The sequence below is a fragment of the Perna viridis genome, chromosome 1 (assembly GCF_037379345.1).
Source record: "Perna viridis isolate PV_CMFRI_1.1 ecotype Kerala chromosome 1, ASM3737934v1, whole genome shotgun sequence".
NCBI classification, from domain to species: Eukaryota; Metazoa; Mollusca; class Bivalvia; order Mytilida; family Mytilidae; genus Perna; species Perna viridis.
The window spans coordinates 242589-264931 of NC_142445.1; the positions used below are offsets into that span (position 1 = coordinate 242589).

The window sequence follows — 22343 nt, forward strand, 5'->3', positions numbered from 1 at the left end:
AGCGCACAATCCGATTACATCTACATGTCTGTAAATACAATACATATTTACAGACAATTTCGCGCAGTACATATAAATTTGAAATATTGTATAGGATTCAAAATGTAATACCAAATAAGCGGGGTCTAGGTTAATAATGATGTGGGGGATGCATTTATTTTTTCCTCATTTAAATAATTCTTCAAACTTAGATATTAAAACCATGTCACATATGTTACATATCAATGCATGTTTATACAATATACATGTATTTTCGGTCAGTTTTGAATATAAGTTAACTGTACACAGAATTCGGAGGTAGTTCAGCACATCTTGTCGCTGGCAAGTTTTTTTATCTACAATTACCCGATAAATTATTTACATGTATTCAATAAGATCTGTTACAGTTTAGTATTTATTTCTACATCAAACGAAGGCATACCGAATTCACAAAGTGTGACTAAAAATTATTATAACAACAAAATGTTTTAAATTACTTAAATATATATATATATATATATACATAATTAATCGTCTAAATAATAGTCAACTATCACTCTTACGGGGTGATGGATCGTTAAAAACGATGCGAAACATAACAATAAATTAAATAAAATAACTGATATCCTTCCTCAGCATAAAACTATATACTTTTATGAGTTTTTCAATTTAACTTTTACCATCTTCTGGTGATGTTAAACATATCTAGACGTACATATATATATATATATATATATATATATATATATATATATAACGTCTCAGAATGTGACGACTCTATTTGCTACACCGCTCCATCGGATCAAATTGATACAGGGAAGATATATAAACGTAAAGAAAGGTCTGAAAAATAGTGTAGCAAATAGAGTCGTCACATTCTGAGACGTTGTATAATATTGATTTGTTGTGACATGCATCGTTAATTTGATCCTCTATCCGACATATTAACATCTAAATGAACTGTCCCGTACCACCATACATCGTGTACTAAGTTACAGCCCTAGATAAATCCTACGAGGAGGAATGACCCGGCCAGCGAAAGCTATATTTTATATAGCCTAGCTGGCCGAGTGGTCTAGGGCGCTGGACTTTGTGCAGGCGATGTTGCCATAGATGTCACAGCAGTAGGAGTTCGAGTCCCGCGGAGGAAATGACAAAAAAATTGCATCGCAAATTTGACAGTTCTAACGTCGTTGGGAATTTTTCAGACCTTTATATATATATATATGTATATATATAAAGTCTAAAGGAATCTGCCAACCAGCAAACTTAATGGATATCGGAATTCCAGTCATGACGATGCAGCACAAACAAAAATAATAATATAAGTCTAAAGGATTGTACAACGATACCGATAAAGATGTTAACACACTATAATAAAGTATATAATGGACAAAATCTTCAGTCAACAAATGACCTTCTTCAGTGCCTTAAAAAACTGAGTGTGTATGAAAGTAAATGGTCTGTGAACACAACTCACTACCTAATCAGGTGAGTACCTGTGACGTATAAAATTTTACCTACAGTAACAAAGATCTTGAACATTGTGCTATAGACACACGTTGTGTGTTCATCTTGAATACTGAACTATAAAAATAAAAATATTTACAAACACTGTTATAAGAAACTATACAAAATAGGAAGAACTTAATGTTTTTTGTTATTTGTTGTAAATAATTTTAAGAATCAAAAGGAAAAAAAATAATTTTGATGTATATTTACTCACGTTAGCCTGTTCACGTTCAAATTTTACAAATTACCGCGTCTTTAAAGCATTAACTCCGGGCATTAGCATTTTCTCTTACGAAGGGCGCCACTTACACTCGTGAAAAATTTAGGTTTCAAAAGAAATTAATGACACATTTTAAACAAAATTAGTGAAAATTTAACTGGAACATCACCGAATTTAACCGAGAACAACGTCGAATTTTATTAGGAACAAGTTCGAATTTAAATAGGAACATCCGTTATCTCAGGTTATTTAGGGTAGATGCGATGTATAAAATACCTGAAACAAGGATAATGAAGGACTATGATGCTGACAAGTACATGAGCCCTATTTGTTCCTATTGGAATTCTAATCGTTTGCAGAAAAACACGTACGCCACACTGGAGAAGTATGTTGTCAATAAACAATTCCAGCATTTTTAAAACATATTTTTCGATATATTTAGAAGATGATTTGGAATCGTTTTTACTAAGTATGAGGGATTTCTACCTCTCTCGAAATGGGCATCAAAACGATGTGATTAAAAATTGTAATACAGAACATAACTTAGCCACATTGATTAGTGTCAAAGGGGCACCTTAACTGTGGCAGTTCACATTTCCACTCATGTTTTAGTAATTTGTGTAGGGGAACCTGATGATGATTTGATTTTTCAAGAAGGTATATCCCCATTCCTCCGAGAAATATGGTGCCCCTTGCCAAGACATTTGTATCATAAATGTCTTAAAGCGTGTATGACGTTTGCTCAGAATGCCTTCACTATATACAAAATAAATATTTGCTTTATAGAAACACTAGTAATAATTTTCTCAATCTTTATTTTTTTTTCAGATCCCAATTTTGTCTATTTCGTTTCGTCGATAGCAGCTAAAAAGCATATTTTAAATGACAACTTAATTCGTGGAGGAATTTTAGCAACTCGGAGTATACATATTGTCGAGTCTTCCTTGTATTCTGTCAAATTATAACCTTAAGAAATATTTATTTTTTGTCATATGCTCTCTTACATGCGAATAGTTTTACTTTGCATAACTCAACCTTAAACATTTTATAGTATAAATAATATCTTATCGATATATGAAATAGATGTTGTTCCCGTCGGGCCTCGTCAGTCAGGTACGGGAACTATTGATGTCTAAAAATGACTCTTGTTTATTAACTTTAACATCGTCTCAAGTCATTTTAAGACAACCTGAGACCTTCCTGGTGTGGCAATTTTATGATAGATGTTGTAAGTCAACAGGTTTTTTTTTTTTGGTTTTTTTTTTTTTTTGTTTTTTTTTTTTTTTAATTCTTTATCTATATTTGTTATCAATTAGTATTATCATATCATTGTTCTTTGTAATTGAATAGGCATTATAGTTAAAATTATCATTGATCTTAGTAATTAAGTCTGCATTAGAACTTGAATCATCTCTGTTCTTGATAATTGGGTATGCATTGAAATGTGTACATTTTCATAGTCTGAACAGAAAATGAAACAAAAATACACCAGGAAAGTTTCGGCCCAGATTAGTCAGACAGTGACAATTATACGACAATCGCTTCATATTGTTATAAGCATGAAAAAGAAAATGCATTTATAAAGCCAACTAGTGAACAATTATAAATGTATCATCTGATCCAACAAATACTTGTTATCCACAGAAAAGATTTAACATTCTTAGATCAACCAGAGGTACAAAGTACTTGATTGGTAAAAATGCCTCGTCTTTATTACACTTATTAAAACAAACAACCAACAATACAGGGTTAGAATATAGGACCGTATTAGTACCACTATAATATGAAATAAATACATACATTTTTTGTCTAACTAATTTACACATCCTGCTTCCAATATTTCAACGTACGTGCCACTACCTCTATTTCTACAATACAATTGATACTATCTGGTAATGAGTTAAATCACCTTTGATCTGCCAATTAGCCTCTTATTGCAATGGGTTCCATTAAAACACTCATATTTTCACTGTGAGGTTTTATGATGTTACAGTTTTAATAACGATTTACATTTAATAGTCTGGAAAAGATGCATCGACTTAAGTTTGTATATTTATTAAACACTTGAATAAATGAATAGCATATTTCAATACAAATATATTTAAAAAGAACTTACCATTTTGAAAACAAATTCAGTACCATTTAGAAATTAGAGCATGGGTCTACTATTTGTCACCGGAAATATAAGTAAAACTTCCAGAAATTGAACAATACATCTTGAATATGAATTATCATGAACATCGGAAATGCATATTGTATACTTTGTATCCACCTTAGTATCTAGAATGTTTATATCAAACTGAATTTCTTATCTTACACCTTAATAAAAGTACTTACCATCTTAATAAAGGTGTTGCTTTAACTGTCCTGTCTCTCCTGGATACAGCTACTACTATAAAGAATGACATAATCCTTTATATTTCAAAATAATGAAAATGCATATTCTACTTCAAACCATTATATTTTACCTTTCTGTAAGTGTAATTGTAAAAGGAAATAGTGAAGTAATTGAGTGTAAATATTGCTCTCAAATTTATCAAATGACACGATATATGTAAACAAAAAATATTGGTTTCCAGTTTTAGCGATAAGAAATGTATTTAATTACCACTATCTTCAAGTTCTGTTGTTTGTTAGATAAATCATAAGATTCGTCGATCATTTTCACATCTGAATTGTAACCTGCAATAAAACTTTCTATGGACAAAGCAGAGCATTAAATGATTAGACAATCTGCAAAAGACAGAAAAAAATAATCATTAGAACAAGGTAATAGAAAGTCATATATATCTAGAACATATGAGAATATAGAATCATATTGAAGTGGGACAAACTATGTTGAGGATGTGTAGTCACACCGTCTGGTCATTATATAGTACATACTAAGTCAAATAATCTGTTTCCACTGTGGAAGAGTGTATGGCTTAATCATAAAACTGTTATATAAACAACAAAAAACATCTAAAGGAGTTAATACATACATCAGGATAAAGTGGGTATCAACACACATCATTCAATGTATGAGTCTTGTATTAGGTGCATACTTGGGGTAAACCGATATAACAGATATTTGATTTACATATATATTGTTTAAATAGTTAAACACATTTTCATTTTAATTAACATGCAATTACAATTTAAGAATAATCAAGTCTATTTGATTAAACAAATATCAAACAGACTTTAATTGCAAGAGTATTCAAGAAAAACAAGATTCTAGAGGAAATCAAAAGAACGCAATACATATATGTATAATCCTTTTGTATGGCATGTAGTCTGATTATATAACAATATAAGACAAATCGGAACAAATTTAAGAACAAACAAAAAAGGTCAAGTCATATATGTTACATATACATTATAAATATTTGATATGCAATGATACAAGTTGACTTATAAGAATGTAAATTTATATTACCCGTTCATCACAAAGATCAAGAAATGGTGAAGAAGGTGAATTAATAAGGAAAAACAATTGTTTCATATTTTTCTGTTTACTAAAAGAATAGGAAACAGGCTTAAAACATAATTTGTGTACTAATGACACAATACATGTTTATCAGACCATCATGGTAGATTTAAACAGATTCTTCAATAAAAATAGATACACAACTAAGGCTTACCTTTTGAAACTGTCTGAAACTAACGTGAATTTTATTTATTAGTATTTTTCTCTGTAATTAGAAGTAAAATATAAATGATTATAATAGATATTACGTTACTCATTTTTTTACAAAACACCGGGAAGATGTAAACAACGGACCGAAACTAGCTACATATTTGGTTCTCGTTTAAAAGAACTATTTAGTAAGTGAAATCTATAGATAAAACTTACCAGTTATCAAAGTCTAAAAATGATGAAAACTTTATATATTATTGTGGAAGTTTACTTTGGACGTTATCGGAAAGTAAACGGAATTGTATCATATATGCACGCATTCTCGATATGAACCGGAATATGACCAAATAACATACGAAAAAAAAACGGCGCGGTTTAGTACCATCATTCTATAGAGAAAATTCAGGGAGACACTTCATAGGTAATACAGTCGAAAAATCTGTATTTGTAACAGTAATCAAGGGAACCAAGGTTATAGCGTAATCAAAAGAATGTGATCCAGGGACAAATACCAGACATTGAAAACAGACACACACAAGAAAGAACATAAAGTAACTAAAATCATACATACAAAGTAACAAAATGTAAGTCTTCTTTCACAGTTTTAAAGCTAATTGGTAAAAATATTACTTACCTGGTATCGAAATCTACAAATAATGAGAACTATATTTATTATTATATTAAAGGCTTACCTTTAGACGTTATCTGAAAGTAAACAGAATGTAACCATACAATGGTTTGCTGAAACCACAGCAATACGACGATTACCACAAAGCCAATACAGATAACGTATTACATAGTATATGTGTACCCAGGAATGACAGTATGTATCACACAACATCAGATAGTATCACCCTTATTCATATTGATATGTATAACATCGATCAGACTCTTTCTGGAAACACTTAGTCGGTGACCATCAGCCATTTATTATATTTTCTTCGTGGATCTATGTGAAAAACATTATACTTTGCAACACATATATGTATTTCTTTCAACGAATACACTGTTATTATTATAAATGGACCAACAATAACTTTGATTGTTCATATATGCACGCATTCTCGATATGAACCGGAATATGACCATATAGTTAAGAAAAAAAAACGGCGCGGTTTAGTACCATCATTCTATCGAGAAAATTCAGGGAGACAATTCATAGGTAATATAGTCGAAAAACCTGTATTTGTAACAGCAATCAGGGGAACCAAGGTTATAGCGTAATCAAAAGAATGTGATCCAGGGATAAATACCAGACATTGAAAACAGACACACACAAGAAAGAACATAAAGTAACTAAAATCATACATACAAAGTAACAAAATGTAAGTCTTCTTTCACAGTTTTAAAGCTAATTGGTAAAAAATATTACTTACCTGGTATCGAAATCTACAAATAATGAAAACTTTATTTATTATTATATTAAAGGCTTACCTTTAGACGTTATCTGAAAGTAAACAGAATGTAACCATACAATGGTTTGCTGAAACCACAGCAATACGACGATTACCACAAAGCCAATACAGATAACGTATTACATAGTATATATGTACCCAGGAATGACAGTATGTATCACACAACATCAGATAGTATCACCCTTATTCATATTGATATGTATAACATCGATCAGACTCTTTCTGGAAACACTTAGTCGGTGACCATCAGCCATTTATTATATTTTCTTCGTGGATCTATGTGCAAAACATTATACTTTGCAACACATATATGTATTTCTTTCAACGAATACACTGTTATTATTATAAATGGACCAACAATTACTTTGATTGTTCATATATGCACGCATTCTCGATATGAACCGGAATATGACCAAATAACATAAGAAAAAAAAACGGCGCGGTTTAGTGTCATCATTCTATAGAGAAAATTCAGGGAGACACTTCATAGGTAATACAGTCGAAAAATCTGTATTTGTAACAGTAATCAGGGGAACCAAGTTTATAGCGTAATCAAAAGAATGTGATCCAGGGACAAATATCAGACATTGAAAACAGACACACACAAGAAAGAACATAAAGTAACTAAAATCATACATACAAAGTAACAAAATGTAAGTCTTCTTTCACAGTTTTAAAGCTAATTGGTAAAAATATTACTTACCTGGTATCGAAATCTACAAATAATGAAAACTTTATTTATTATTATATTAAAGGCTTACCTTTAGACGTTATCTGAAAGTAAACAGAATGTAACCATACAATGGTTCGCTGAAACCACAGCAATACGACGATTACCACAAAGCCAATACAGATAACGTATTACATAGTATATGTGTACCCAGGAATGACAGTATGTATCACACAACAGCTAGTAGTACCACCCATATTCATATTGATATGCTTAATATCTAATAGACTCTTTCTGGAAAATGAGTTAAGGAAGATAAGAACCAAAAACAGCGCGATTTTCTACCTTCATTCTAGCATGACACCTTAAGTACACATAAGTAATACAGATGAATAAACTGTATTTGTATGTTTCTTTTTTTTTGGGGGGGGCGGGGGGCGGGTTTCACAACGTTTGGAATATGAAAGAACATTTCAATAAAGGAACAATATGCACAACAATAACAAGGTACGTTTTTATCATGTAACATATAATATGATCATGTCATACAATACACCATTAATTTGAACATGTATAAAGACTTTAATCAACTAATTTTGTATGAGACAAAGAACAGGACAAATTTTAAGATTCAATTTAGAAATAACAAATAAAATAAAAATGTATAATATTTCAAAATAATCTTACCTTAAAAGAAGCAACTAAAAGGAAGGTAAATTTGATTTGTTAATATGTGTCTGGAATAAAACGTAGCATTAAATCATAAATATAACGAAACCAAACTCCTTAATATTGCATGCTTAACCTTAATGATGACCTGGAAAAAAATCAAATGTAATCTATTAATGTCTAGAATATACCAAAGTCATTAGTACTTAAGGAAATGATTTTGATTACTGAAAAAGAACAAATATTTTATGTATTGATTAATATGTAAGTGTTTGAGGAGAAGAATGCAAGAAAATACACGAAAACTTAATAAACTTACCATTTATAAATATGAAGTTTAGCATCACTTTAATATATTTATGAACCAATGATACACATAGTATATACAACATAGTTTTCATAATAATTTACACATAAACCGAGAAAGTTTCAAATAACATTATTAATATTAGTCATCATGCACTATTTATGAACGATATAAATTATATGCATTTTTATCAGAATACCTGAATGTAATCACATTTAATTTCATCATACAAGGTTAAGACAAAATCTAAATCCTGTATATATATCATCCACGGAAAATAATAGATAAACAACACAGTGCTAAATAAATGACGTTAACGACATTATAAGGTGGTTATATACGGCAAATCTTAATACCCTCTTTAAAATTGAAACATAGATCAAATTACTGTACAGATTTGTTGTAGTGTTTGATCTGTATTACATAAGTATGTATATGCATGTGTTCCAAAGATGTGAGGATTCGGGTTTTATCATAATCAGAACAACTAAAAATAACGACAAACACCAGTCATACAACAGTTGGTGTTGAAGCCGAGCACGTTGTTTATACTCCGGACGCGGTCCTTATAATCCTCAAATAAAACGACCACATCCTGGAGACATATTTTAATCTATTAAGGGCTTTTTTAACCAAAATATATCATTTAGCAATTTAAGACATCAATCAATAAAAATAGTCCTATATAAATATTTCGTGTCACAACAAAAACTATACTTGATGTTCTTTTAATATTCATTTCGGGATCAATTTTTCCATTGTAAAGATAATCTTTCTGACACGACGACATCAGTAACAGTAAAAGACCAGCAGGACACACTTCACCAATAATCTTTGAAAATGTTGTTTGAAGTATTTGCAGGCAATAAGTATGTGAAAACCTAAAACAAAAATGATATTGAAATTAGTATTACAGTTTTATTAATAAAACAACAAACATAACTATTATTGTCATCTACTGATTTAAAATATACTCGAGGACAATTGAGGAATTGATAATTAAACATTTCTCCTTTTAATATGTACTTTTTTCTTCATTTGTTTTTTGTCTGTCTCTGTATATCTCCTGACAGAAATTACAAACAGAGACATACAATAAGCGCAAAACAATTTGGAAAGTGAAAGAACCAAACATAGCTAACAGATGAATCGAAAGCTTCCATGGAGTTGTTGAATTTGGAAAATCACGTATTTGAAGACAGTACAAGAGTTTAGTAATAGTATGAAAGAGCCTAGGCTAGGCTACAGACCTAACAAACAACAATACAAGTGGAAAATATTCCAAAAGGGAAGCTACATGTATATGCCAGAAGAATCCTGATAGCCTATAAAGCAATGTTCAATGTTCAATTTTGACTAAGAAACCGATATCATACCTCTCGCCATAAATTGATTGGGACCACAGAGCAGGAATACCCCGAGAGACGAATTGTGTTGGTAAATCGGCGTGTGTACAAACATTTACACTCATGCATAGTGGGTAAATAGCGGAAAAGAAGAGAGTCGATAAACTTGTCGGTTACGTTTTCTATTAGAGTTAACTCTGTCAAATCTAGGAAAATCCCATCACGTTAGTCATGATAGGCAACTGATCTTTAAAGTCCTCTGACAGTAATTATATTGCCTCATGCATATCATCATATGATACCCGTTCTGCTGTAAAATAACATCAAAACACCCGAGCGTTTGAGGGAGGGGTGCGCTTACTTGTTATAATATGTAAAACCCTCAATAAGGATTATACACCTTCAGAGTCCTCTGACAGAAATTATATTTCCTCATGCACATCTACACATAATACCTAACCTTCCTATGAAATTTATTAAAATCCTTTAAGCGGTTATAGAGGAGTTTTGCTCTTGAGATTTCAACATGTAAAACACTGAATTAGGATTATTTCCCTTTGGAGTACTCTGGCAATAAATATATTCCCTCATGCACATTTACAAATTATACATAACCTTTCTATGAAATTTCATCAGCATCCTTTAAACGGTTAAGAGGAGTTGCGCTTACAAGATTTTAACATATTAAAAACACTGGGCTTGGATTATCTAACTGTGGAGTCCTATGAGAACAAATATATTTCTTCATGCACATATACATATGATACCTAATCTTTCTATGAAATTTCATCAAACTCTTTTCAGCAGTTTTGGAGGAGTTATGCTTACGATGTTTTAACATGTTCTTCCTTGCACTTGGATTATATCCCTTAGGAGTTCACTGATGATAAATATACTCCTTTGTGTAAATCTACATAGAAATTTCGCCCCGTGTAGGTCCAGGTGTCAAAAGAATAGGCTTGCAGCAGCGCTTAGCTTGTCGTACAAGACAACTTAATATGGCGCTCTGCCCACATAGAAACTGGGTTGTATGCCCCAGGTGGTGGAATGGGGTACCACTGGTTTGCTAAATGCTGAAGTTGTCAAGCTTTATTACGAAAAACCTGACCGCAAACCATACTGGTGCACGGTGTTGGAAAGATACCACGTTGCTCGCACGTCAAGGAACCCTGCTGTGGTATTCGGTAGGAGTAGGCGCCACAGGAGGCTTAATTGCCCGACCCTACCCATCCGTCCCTTTTTCAAGTGGCAATCAAAATTTGTCGACCATATTATCCTTTTGTCCGCTACCTTTTTTCATTTCATCATCATCATCATCATTTCGTGTTCATTTTATCATCCATGTCATGTCCATCACCTGGATATAACGGAAATATTGCTGCTCGGGCGTTAAACCCCAAAAATCAATCATTCAATCCTACGAAATTTCAACAAAATCATTGTAGCTCTTTAGGAGGATACTTGCATGCGAGGTTTTAACTTGTAAAACCCTAAATTTGCATAATTTCCCTTTGGAGTCTTCTGACAAAAATATCTTTCATCATGCATATCTACATATTATTCCTTACCTTTACAAGAAACTTCATAAAATCTTTTCAGCGGTTTAGTAGGAGTTGCGTTTACGAAGTTTTAACATGTAAAACCATTGTTTTAACCTCCCTCTGGAGTCCTCCGGTAGTGTACACATTCCTCATGCACATTTACATAAGGTAACCAATTTTTCTCAAAAACTTCATGAACACCCCTCGAGCGGTTTAGGATGAGTTGCGTTTACAAGAAATATGGACGGACGGATGGACTGGCACACAGATAGACCGACAGACAGATAGAAAGACAAAGAGACGAGGTGATTCTTATTTACTCCCCCCAAACTTTGTTGTGGGAGTTGGTTTAATTATGAAAAAGAATAAATCTGAATTTCAGCAAAAATATCGAAGCGTATAAAAACTGAATATAAAGGAAACTTGACACGTAGAAACAAAATTAAGCACTAGTAATATGAACTAGCATCTAAATATCAAACTTATATTGAATATAAAAGTCTTATAGAATGGAGCCCATAAAAGAGAGTTACAAAAGTCCACCTATGCGGAAACCACTATAATTCAAAGCTAGTCAGCAACAAACGATAAAAATGGAGACGTGAAAGATTTTTGCTATGAAGCATTTCAGCCTCAGATTGGTAACACCTAACACGATGTTTTATTCATCATTAGTAACAAAAATGTCAACGTAAGTGGAAAGAAAAACAGGAAGAATTAAAACTAAAACTTGTCACGGCTGACCCAACTACAACAACAAAGGCGATTTTTATCTATTTGTAACAGAGTTTCACTTAAATTTTTATAATGACACCTTAATAGAAAGATGATCTTGGAAATTGTGACAACTATAGAGGCATCACCCTAATCTCAATCCAAAAACAATACGGTCTTTTATTATGTACTTCTTAACAAAATTTATATTAAAAAAAAGACAATAAAATTGTGAGTGAATGGAACAAGCAACATTTAGGAAAGGGTGTTTTGCATTGATTGGATGATTACCCCCAGATTCATTATTGGACGATGGATTTGAATGGAAAATGTCACAAATAGTCAATAAAATCGACTTCAAGAATGTATTTTATAGTATTTATAGACACACTCTGCCAAATGTTAAGATCGTATTGATAAGCAAACAAAATTGTGATGCTCATCAAATGCTGGCATACGCAGTTTGAATGTTCTGTCTTATTGAATACCAAGGAAACGAATGGCTTGCTATTATTTCGAAGGTAATACAAGGCTGTATCATCTTTATTATTTTAAATCCAGTAGTCATAGATTGGATATTAAGGAACGCCATAAGTGACGAGAAAAGCGAAATAAATAATGCCCTATAATCATGTAAGCATGATCATGTTCAGAAAACACATTCTGCCTCTTTGCAAATCAAGCTGGACTTCAACAAATGCAAAGGAAATGAGCTTCATTACTTGATTTTGTTGGATACTAAAGGTGAATGGAAATGAGATCCTGCATTTGGAAACATTAGTTGACCTACGGACACTCATAAGTACTGAAGACTCTCACACAGATTTGCAAAAGCAAAAACGGCATTGTCAGAGCTAACAAGCACTTGTATATTAAATCATTACAGTAGTAAACCAAAGCAAAACTATATAACAACAACATGACATCAGTTCTTCTATATGGTAGTAAATGATGGGGTGTCACAAAAGTAGACACCTAATATAGGTCACTACACAGTTTTTATCACAGCTGTCCCTGATACATTTACATAATATTTTGGCCAAACACAATATCAAATAAGAACCTATTCAAAATGAGAGAATCTACGTGTATGATAGACCAAATAAAAGTACTGCCCTTCCGATGGTTTGGGTATAATATGAAAATGTAAAGTTCAGACATCACAGACACAGTATTAGGTAGACGCTGCAAGGCAAAATCCCTAGTGGCCGACCGAAACCAACATTTCGAAAATGGGTAAAAACACAACATGGATTGAATCAAATGTTTTGTTAAAGAAACGTGCTGAGTGGAGAGACCTTATCTAAACCTTGTGCCGTAAATAAGGTTAAACTTTGATATTGTGAGTATTATTTTATATTTCAATTACGGTACTTACAAGGCTTACTTATAAATTGCAGACAGTGGCATGGCTTGAGTAAATACTGCACTACTTTATCTGAAGGTTCCAGTTTATTTTGGTATCTCAACTGATATAATCCATTCTGTTCTTCCTTGCATGATCCGTACAAATGCTTCTCCGTAACTCTACTCATAAAGGCATGATGGAGGTAATCATCTATCTTAAATAGAAAGGTTTGTATATTATCTATAGTCGGATATTTATTTACATGAGATATGAAAGGAAAAAAAAGTTATTTTTCTTTTAGAATGTATAAGTTGTGCCATTGCTGCGTTAACTTAACATATTTCAAATTAAAAAAAGAAACTGAATACACATAAAATACAAATAAAATACAAATACGAAGACATTGAGGCCTAATGGTAAAAGAAAATATAACCGGCCGATGGAACAACAACTGCCAACTAATGTTCAAGGAAATCAATAAGATCTTCAAAGCAAAGATCGTGAAGGATTAAAGAAATAAAAAACAAGAATGAACTGTGTCATTATAATTATGTGTACTGTTGTTTATAAGACGGGTACATTCCGGCTCCTAGAAAACTGGTTATGCGTTGTTCCAGTCATTGTCGCCGTTGTTTTTTTTTTACGTCAGCAAGTTTGTTTTAGAATAGTCTCTTGCATGTTAAAGATACTGTAATTGACCTCTAGTATTTCACTATTTTCTTTGTGCGAACTCTGTCTTCAAAATAACCATGGAACCCCAAAAACAATAGACGAAGAACAAATAACAAAATTCAAAAGAACCTAAAAAGTGCACGTACTAACCCAAAACCGATGGAAAGCAATGAGTTAAGTCAGTCACTCCTATAGAGTGAGCAACTCTCTTTGAAGCCATTTGGAGAGGAGAGTCTCTCTTTATGACGTTTGAATTTGCGTGCAGCATTTTATCGTCCCATTAATTTCTGCGTAAGCTTGTTAGCCTGTGTAGAAACACTGTGTAATGATTTGAATTTCCTGCAAAGTGTTTGATACGAGGAAAGACGTTCCATTTTCTCTGGAGCTGCTAGAATATCACAATATATGATTAAATAATTGGCCAGAAAAAAAGTCAGGTAAACAGGTAGTTGTTTTAGTGAGTCTGTAATGCCATTGGTTTTATGCTATTCAAGACACTTAAATTAAAGTACTGTGTGTCAACTTTAGTTACAGTGTAAAGGAACTTTGAATAAAGTCTGCAATCTAGGGATGTAGGCAAAGTTCAGTGCGTAGTAGTTCACTGGGATGCATACTATCTGTTCAACATTATAATCCTCCAAAATGGACTTATATTTGGGCAGTTTGAAAACTCAACATAGTAATCGTTCCATGAAAAAAAAAACATAACAACAAATACGAGGAGGGACAAAAAATAAATCATACAATAAGTCAAATTCAAAGCAAGAACTAAGTGAAACTACCACAATGACAGGTTTATTTCTGGTCTTTTGAGAATTACCTCTGATATGTAAATGTCATATCCATGGGAAAAAGATATATGAAATAAGAGAAATCAAGTTTGTATGCTCTCGTTATGAATGACTGGCCATAATTACTTACAAGGACAAAGTGAAAGCAACATTTTTTGGTTTTTGGTCTTCAAACTTAAATTGAATGACGCCTAATATTGGAGTACGAACTCGTTGTGAAAAACAAAATCAACCGGAATTAAGACTGCTAGATAAAATAGCCCAATAAAAAGGTCCACAATGGTAATGAAGGACAAATGGACAAGTACTTTAGGTATAATAGCTTTTAGCAAGATAGCACATTATATTAGTCTACAAACTCATGTCAAGGGGTACACTAGATAGGTCTTCACAAAGATTTTGAGAGCTGTTTACTTGAAAGATTTGGTTGAAAGTTGGCAGCGAAAGAAAAACTATATGACAACTTATAGAAAACCAATCAAACTTAAACATTCGAAATTAATTCAACTGCAACACAAGAAAAAAAAGATCATGTAAATTTGGAGTATATATTGCTCTCTTTGTCAGGTTGTAATTAGTAGATGACTAATATTACCACAGAGAAACGCAATATTTGAGATTCAAGTGATTATTTGAAGATAAATACAAATATGATTGTTGTGAATATCATGGATGTTATTTACTTTCCAAAGGTGAAATTTTACATCTGTAATTTCGTCATTAGTAATACTTATCTTTTTAAATTACTACCATTTTCATCTCCGGGATTTTCAGCAGTGTATGACGTTTTCATTGAATGTGTCTCTACATACTGCATCTGATTGGTTAATACACCTGTAAACCGATAACAGAAAATTAACAGATTGCAAAACAAGCAGCTAATTTTATCTTTTATAACATACATACGTTTTGAAGATGTTCCATTTCGGTCCTCTCAAATATAACGAAAAAGGCCGAAAAAAAAACCGAATCCGCTTGTTTATCTGTAACCAAAAAATGAGGACACAGACATTTCACTTAATTACATAATCCATAAATCCGTATGTCAATTAAGTGCATCATAGTTCAAATGAAAAATAATCTCCTAACCTGTAACATCCCAGATTATTTGGTTTAAACCAAAACCAGAGTAAAACTGGGTTTATACATAACATGATACACATGATTGAGTCTTATATGCTATGATTAAAAGTACTAACACACAAATAAACTTACCTTTCTAATATCTTGAAGCACAGCATATCCTTTTGTCATTTACAATATTTTCTCTCAACAGTCCTCATGACTCTTTAATATTACCAAGAAAATGTCTCGTTCAAAAATACGCGATTAAACAATCCGCCTTTAAACAATAATTCAACAATATAGTGCTTAGATAAAGGTCTCATAGCCGTCAAGTAGCATGCCATAAAAAAAACGTGAATGGTGAATAATTTGAATTCGTTTGATATACATACATCAAAGCAAACCATATGGTATTTCCAAGAATGGTGATCAATTGTTCAACGAATATACCGTCTGGTCGACTGAAAGAAATTTATTGCACAATGGACTGAATACAAAACGTTTACGTGATGATAAGGGCAGCTGAAATATCAATTATGCATTGAACGTGTAAATCACAAGTGAATATGCTATGAAACATTGTATAGATGACATACTTCTATCAGAGATATGATATAAATTATTGCATGGCATAGTATAGTATATAACTAATATAAGAATATTAAATAATGATTGAACTATAATTCACCGCTTGGTTGGTTATGAATCTTCGTATGTCTTTTGTAGCTTTATAATTGGACATATCAGAGGGACAACCAATTTCCTACAATAGAAATTACAAAAAAACTCTTTAATGATTTTCATTGTCAACGTCAGCTCCTGATTATTTAATTTGCCAAGCTTATGTTATCTTATCCAATTGTATTAATGTGTTTCCAATGTAAGGAATAATTATAGCATTTTATTTCTTCTAACGTCTTTATTTTTATAAAACACCTTGAAATGCGACGGAAAAATGAATATATGTATCTACTTTGTATCTGATTTAGGGAGCGCTATAAAAACCCATCTTTCATATCGGAATGCCCGTACTGCCAGGACCATTTAAGTGGTTTTCAACTTTTTAGTTTTCATCCTGGTATTGCCAATATGTTACACTGACATTTCGTATTGAGTACTGCCAAGAATTTTTATGTTTGGTAATTTTGTAATTAACCTTCATTATTCAAACGTTATATGTACCAAGAGTAATCAAAAGAACCAAGGTTATAGCGGTAATCAAAAGAATGTTATCCAGGGACAAAGACCAGACATGAAAAACAGACATACACAACAAAGAACATAAAGTAACTAAAATCATACATACAAAGTAACAAAAGCAAATGAGCATATCGGATTCCACTAAAAACTGGGAGCATGGACCAGGTGCACCGGTAGGGTAAGCGTCCTCTGCTTTTCTAGAAAATGCCCTAACCCTAACAACAGCGGGACTTACCAGTCTGTTTCTTTATTCAACAGTTTCAACGATTCTTGTTCTTTTTTTTCTTATTCACTATTTCTAAAACATAAATAATATCATTCTTATTTTCTACAAATGTATTTTTATCAAGCAAATGTTTCGTCATCCTGAAACAATCATTCCATGATTAGGAATATAGTAATTTAAAATTTCAACTTAACAAAATATCTTTCTAGAAAATTCTATCTACGAATTGTTGCGATGAGTAACGTAAAATGATTGGAGAATAGGAGATAAACATGAAATGATTTGTCATTAACTATATTTGGCTTTATGTTTTATCATCTTCATTCAGGTTACAAGAAAAAGACATACCAGCATGTTTACTCTGTGAATACAAGTTATAACGATCTGTGTCTTCTTTGTTAGTAATTCTGTAACAGAAACGATAGCATGCACAATTGCAACGTTTTTCAGCAACAGGGTTATGTTGCTACAACATTGAAGTCATTACTACAGAAGTTTATGGTCGTCATCATGAACTCGTGGATCGTTAATGTGTATCTATCTGCGCTAGGGAAAACTAATTTGTTCAACGTGTCATTTTTTCCTTTTCTCTTTCGACTACCCCGGACTTGACTTTTTATGAGCAACTCGGCAGGCGTTTCTAGAAAAGCATAGGACGCTTACGCTATCGGTGCACCTGGTCTGCGCTCCGAGTTTTTAGTGGAGTCCGAGTTGCTCATTTACTTTTGTTACTTTGAATGATTTTAGTTACTTTATGTTCTTTGATGTATATGTCTGTTTACCATGTCTCGTCTTTGTACCTGGATTGCATTATTTTGATTACCGCTATAACCTTGGTTCCCTGGATTACTCTTTAACAAACAAATTATCATCCCGATAAATTTATTAGTTACTACTCTAATTGAAGGGTAACAGATACATGCCCAAAAAGCCTATGTGTAAGCCGCTGAATTATATTTTGCAATTTGGTGTATTGGTTACAATTTAACGAACTCGTTATTTTACTGATTGATTCTGTCTTTTTTTTTCAAAAAGTAAAACAGTTACATCTTTGAGGCTAAACTTAATATTTTATATCAAAGTCATGTATGATTTTACAAGTAACTCACAGTTTGCTTACACAGCTAGTATTAATAGCAACATGTATTAAAACGTCAGAAGCCTAATATATATTTTTTTCATATCTTAATGTGTTACTTCACCTTCTTATGTAATGTGTGCAAGAAATAATGCATGATTTAGATAGTTTAAGGATGTAATATATCTAAAAACAAGATAAAAATGCCTTACCTGTAAAGACTCCTCTCCAAAATTAATGTTAAAATGATATTTTGTCTTTTTATCAACAGAACCTGTAAGAATAGATATCAATTTGTTTCATCAAATCAATGTACCATTTGACCAACTTTATATTTGTCCACATAAATACTCTCGTCATACAATATAAGGCTAACTCAAACTGTGGTAACAATACACCCCCCGTTTACTGCACCTCAAATAAAAGACAATCTTAATCCGTGTTAACCCGTTCTCATGACATTCCAAATGCAATGATTTAATTTGGTTTAACTATTCTTTGCAATTAACAGCGCATCATTTATTTTTACTTTGTAATATTTAATCAGACTGTACACATCTATAATAACAACAGCGGGACTTACCAGTCTGTTTCTTTATTGAAAAGTTTCAACGATTCTTGTTCTTTTTCGTATTCACTAATTCTAAAACATAAATGATATCATTCTTATTTTCTACAAATTTATTTTTATCAAGCAAATGTTTCGTCATCCTGGAACAATCATTTCATGATTAGGAATATAGTAGTTTAAAATTGCAACATAAAAAAATATCTTTCTAGAAAGTTCTATATACGAATGGCTGCGATGAGTAACGTAAAATGATTGGAGAATAGGAGATAAACATGAAATGATTTGTCATTAACTATATTTTGCTTTATGTTTTATTATATTTATTACTTTATATCTTAATGTTTCACTTCATCTTATAAAGTAATGTGTGCAAGACATAGTCCATGATTTAGATAGATGAAGAATGTAATATATTTAAAAGAAGATAAAAATGCCTTACCTATAACATATGTATAAGGACTCCTTTCCAAATGTAATGTTAAAATGATATTTTGTCTTTTTTATCAACAGAACCTGTAAGAATAAATATCAATTTGTCACATCAAATAAATGTGCCATTTGACCAATTCGTATATTTGTCCACATAAATACACGCATCATACCAGATAAGGCTAACTGAAACAATGGTAACAACACACCACACTTTTTACCACCTTAAATGAAAGACAAACGTAACCCGTGTTCGACCGGTCTCATGACATTCACGCAACAAGGATTTAATCCGGGTTAACTATTGTTTGTAATTAACAATATATAGTTTATTTTACTGTGTGATATTTAGCCAGCCTGTACACAACTATAATACCTTTCTTTTACCTTTTGGTTATAAAGTTTGGATTTTGCTATTTTGCTGTTCTGTTAAATTGATTATACTGAGAGTTGAATTGAAATATACCTATACTATTCACAAGTTTATCAAATAGTTGCAACATCTACAGATGTGTGTTACCCCTTTTTTATTAGTATCTATTATTTTACTGTCTGCTTAATGTAGAGATGAAATTCGTGGTCAACAACATCAGGTGATCAAAACGTATTACATAATAGATAAACTTATTCTTTGCACATCGGTCAAGCGTTTTTGGTTTTGGTAAAAATGAATGCAATTGATTCGACGATAAAATGAAGAAAATCACCTTTATTGCAGCATATCAATTTTATTATTCATCCATGTATGTATTATCCTTGAACATATTAATTAGACCCCCATCTAAGTAAAACCTTTGGTTGCCGGGGTTTTCGTTATATATCGCAAACACGCCATACAATCGAAATCAAAATGTTTACTTAGAATGTTTAAAGGATATCTATTGTGTTTTATTTCAAGATTGGGGAAAATCATTCGAACGAAGATAAAAATGCAATATAATTTTAAATATGATATAGGTATTTTTTTTATTTTTTTTTTTTTTTGGCATTATATTACTTATTGACTCTTACAGAAGACTGTTTTTGTATTTTTAATATTTGAAACATTTTATGCTTACATTACACAGAGAAAACAATGCAACATAATGTTTCCCATCTGTTTTTAATATGTTTAGGACCGCCATGTAAAACATATGAAAAACATATATTGAGACTTACAAATTATTTCATGAAAAACAGGTAATAAATTCATTTGGTGATTATATGTCTTCCTTGTGACTTCATGTATGGAAACTGTATGATTTTTCATATTATTTAGGAAGACTGTAGTTCCCGTGTGATTTTATAGGCACAAAACATACCTTCCCCTATTGGTCCTAAGCATAGGTCTCCATATGCTTTAAAGTAACGAATAATAAACATTTTAAGATTACATAATTAGCCATTATTTTCTCCTCTACCAGTTGCATCGGATTCGCATTATTTGTTAATTAAGAAATCAACGGATGTTTTTTTTTTAAGTTACGGATAGTAGACAAAAGATCTTTTTAAGTCAATCAAAAGAAAATTAAAGGTTATTGTATTGAGCATGTAGTATCAAAAATATATCATCACTGTACTAATCTGTAAATCGAATACATTACGACGTTTTAAGAAACATTATTATATCAAAACGCAATGTAAATAACATATGACTTTTCATACACACACCTTTCTAAATTTATGGAAAATTTAAACAGACATATAGTGAATCCTTTAACACAAATAAACACACAGAAAGTGAGAAAGTAGTATTGAAATAGGTACCTTAAAAACTAGAATACCTAAAATCAATCTTATTATTTGTCATTTTAATTTCAGATAAAAAGCTATGAATTGTTTTTTTTTAGCTTTTTTTCTAATTTTTACACGATATAATAGATACCCAAAGCGCTCAAACATAGACTTTGCCAATAAATTTAATCTAAAGAGGGAAAATAACAGTGACTTACCGTAATAGAGTGTCTAGGTGAACTGCTGGCAAATTGACTGCTGACTATCATTTATATGATATTGTAACAATACAAATTTATTTTACTGTCCTTCAATTTGTTGTGTTTGGTGATTTTAGTGAAGAGTTAGAACAATCCTTATTGGTGGCTGTAAATGTATCCTGTTGAAAGTGGGACGTCCGAGAGAATCTTTAAGAGTGAATACTATGAAACTATTTTTCAAATGTAACAGATGGGTAGTTTTAAAAACTATTTCATGACTTGAACAGATTAAAAGAAGGTTTTTATTGTCAAATGATTTCGTTAGAATTTAAATGCACAAAGAAATGATCATTGTGAATTCTGTCAACACCAATACAATCTCAACGATACCTTTTATTCAGTTCTTGTACTTAAGCAATTAAATGAAAAACAAAACCTTTCAGAAAGTGGTAAAGTTAAAGCGTAGTAATTTACTTTGATTGTATCTCTACTTCTACAATATTACACTCCGTCCTTTCGTATACCTGATACTTTAAAACAAAAAAAGTACTTTATCAATGTTTCTACTTGGTTAGATGGATGCTCGTTTAGATCAAAATAATTTGATTTCGGATGAGATATTGCGACGAAAGATAAATGAACAAAACAGCAGATTCAATCTTTGCATGAAAGTAAGAAGAAGAAATTGTACGAATTTCCAATCTTCCAAGTGCATTTTATCACACTTTAGTGCAGGTGTCCACTGTATTCTACAAAAAAAAAAAAAAAAAAAAAAAATATGCCCACTAAATGCAATACTCTTCCAGCGAAGTCTTCCATATCTTGCATCCAATGTTAAGAACAACTGCGACCGAAAACAATAATGAGGATAGAATATAAGCAGCACAAACTAAGGCACAATGAGGGTTGTTTGTATGTATATATTTAGAAATTATTATCCCTTAATTACGGCCTATCGTAAAACTCAAAAAATAAATTCAAGTGTTCTATAAATGACTAAATCAAAAAGGCAATAACCGAAGTTGTATTTCAAAAGGACGAGACATTACTTTAAATGT

The 22343-nt window shown here is 31.7% G+C and overlaps 1 long non-coding RNA gene across 2 annotated transcripts; it reads right to left on the reverse strand.

Moving 5' to 3' along the window:
* Positions 1-1493: 1493 nt before the first annotated feature.
* LOC148626746 (uncharacterized) lies at positions 1494-21625 on the reverse strand. Of its 2 annotated transcripts, XR_015922020.1 has the most exons (11): positions 21304-21566; positions 19383-19456; positions 18956-19015; positions 18585-18646; positions 17643-17701; positions 17304-17366; positions 15534-16631; positions 13371-13550; positions 4320-9272; positions 4049-4103; positions 1494-3579 (listed from the first exon to the last, which is right to left on the reverse strand). It is a non-coding gene; the product is annotated as an uncharacterized LOC148626746 (long non-coding RNA). The 2 variants fall into 2 exon arrangements; XR_015922017.1 differs by lacking the exons at positions 1494-3579; positions 4049-4103; positions 4320-9272; positions 13371-13550 and having other exon boundaries at positions 13970-16631; positions 21304-21625.
* Between the last annotated feature and the right edge of the window lie 718 nt (positions 21626-22343).